This window comes from Bos taurus, chromosome 4 (genome assembly GCF_002263795.3).
Source record: "Bos taurus isolate L1 Dominette 01449 registration number 42190680 breed Hereford chromosome 4, ARS-UCD2.0, whole genome shotgun sequence".
Lineage (NCBI taxonomy): Eukaryota > Metazoa > Chordata > Mammalia > Artiodactyla > Bovidae > Bos > Bos taurus.
This window is the reverse complement of record NC_037331.1, coordinates 98,038,847-98,041,095: the sequence shown is the minus strand read 5'-3', so window position 1 is coordinate 98,041,095 and position 2,249 is coordinate 98,038,847. Positions and strand designations below refer to the sequence as shown.

The window sequence follows — 2,249 nt, the reverse complement described above, 5'->3', positions numbered from 1 at the left end:
GTTTATAATAGCCAGGACATGGAAGCAACCTAGGTTTATCAGCAGATGAATGGATAAGAAAGATGTGGTACACATACACAATGGAGTATTACTCAGCCATTAAAGGGAATACATTTGAATCAGTTCTAATGAGGTGGATGAAACTGGAGCCTATTATACAGAGTGAAGAAGTGAAGTCGCTCAGTCGTGTCCGACTCTTTGCAACCCCAGGAACTGTAGCCTACAACACTCCTCCATCCATGGGATTATCCAGGCAACAGTACTGGAGTAGGTTGCCATTTCCTTCTCCAGAGGATCTTCCCAACCCAGGGATCGAACCTGGGTCTCCTGCATTGTAGGCAGATGCTTTACCATCTGAGCCACCAGGGAAGTCATTATACAGAGTGAAGTAAGCCAGAAAGAAAAACACCAATACAGTATACTAACACATATATATGGAATTTAGAAAGATAGTAACGATAACCCTGTATGTGAGACAGCAAAAGAGACAGGTATATGGAACAGTTTTTTGGACTCTGTGGGAGAGGACAAGGGGGGGATGGTTTGGGAGAAACCATCATATATAATATCATATATGAAATGAGTCACCAGTCCAGGTTCGAAGCATGATACTGGTTGCTTGGGGCTGGTGCACTGGGATGACCCAGAGGGATGGTATGGGAATGGAGGTGGGAGGGGGGTTCAGGATTGGGAACACGTGTACACCCATGGTGGATTCATGTTGATGTATGGCAAAACCAATACAATACTGTAAAGTAATTAACCTCCAATTAAAATAAATAAATTTATATAAAAACAGATTAGGCTAAGATGGTTAGAGAAAGTGGAGGCTTTGGACAGAGACAATGAAATAGGATGTTCAAGATGGGAGAAAATACAGAAGTATGGAAGTAGAAATTGATGTGTTGAGTCAGGGAGGCATTTAAAGAATGTGTATTACCTGTTAGTGGTGGGTGGGATGGGTGTGATACCACCACCCAGAAAAGCACCCAGAGAAGTCTAAACCTAAAACCAGTGTCAAAAGAGAGACATTCGACATAATTGGGTAAAGATGTGACAACATGAGAAGAGGGTTTTAAGAACCTTCATCTAGCAGGGGGTGTGTAGAATGAACTGGAGAAGAACAAGATGAGTTGGAGCAGGCAGGTAGGAAGCTATTGCAAAATCTTGACTTTGGTAGTCAGAGAAGAATTAAGACAAAAAGGATCAACCCAGGAGAATAAAGGGAAAATGACCCAAATTCTCTGTATTTCCATTTTGCAGCTGTAAATTTTGCCAAGTGGAAATAGAAATAATGTCTGTGATAGACTCCCCAAATACCTATTCCACCCAAATGCTCATCCTCTTACACCTGAGCTGATGGTTCTCAACCAATCATGACGATTTTATCCTTCTCACCAGTGATGGCTTCAGGATTGTGCTTGTGATCACTTCTGACCAATGGGAAGTAGCTTCTGGGAAATATTTTCTCTCTGTAAGCAAGAAACACAAGATGGGATGATCTCTTATAACCTTCTGAACATCATCCTGTGTAGATGTGATGTCTGGAACTGTTGTACTGCCTCACTACCAACTTCAGAAAATAATCTAAGTCCTTGATGATGTGATCGAGCTGCTGGATGGGCTAGCCCTGAACCCCACAAAGCCCCTAGACTCTTAAAAATGTGAGATAATTCAGGTCCTTACTGTTTCAGTTTGTTTGTGTAGGGGTGGGAGGGTTGCTGCTGCTGCTGTCGCTTCGGTCATGTCCGACTCTGTGCAACCCCATAGACAGCAGCCCACCAGGCTCCCCCGTCCCTGGGATTCTCCAGGCAAGAACACTGGAGTGGGTTGCCATTTCCTTCTCCAGTGCATGAAAGTGAAAAGTGAAAGTGAAGTCCCTCAGTCATGTCTGACTCTTAGTGACCCCATGGACTGCAGCCCATCAGGCTGCTCAGTCCATGGGAGTTTCCAGGCAAGAGCACTGGAGTGGGGTGCCATTGCCTTCTCCAGGGAGGGTTGCTACTTGTAGTCAAAAACATTCTAATTGCAGTTCTGTCTTCTTGAGGTGAGGATAGAAAACTTTTGTGACAATGGCACCCCACTCCAGTACTCTTGCCTGGAAAATCCCATGGACGGAGGAGCCTGGTAGGCTGCAGTCCATGGGGTCGCTAAGAGTCGGACACAACTGAGTGACTTCCCTTTCACTTTTCACTTTCACGCATCGGAGAAGGAAATGGCAACCCACTCCAGTGTTCTTGCCTGGAGAG

General features: G+C 44.8%; 1 non-coding gene across 1 annotated transcript; it reads right to left on the bottom strand.

Annotated features, from left to right (window-relative positions):
• Positions 1-297: 297 nt before the first annotated feature.
• Positions 298-369, bottom strand: TRNAC-ACA (transfer RNA cysteine (anticodon ACA)). The gene has a single exon. It is a non-coding gene; the product is annotated as a tRNA-Cys (tRNA).
• Positions 370-2,249: the final 1,880 nt, after the last annotated feature.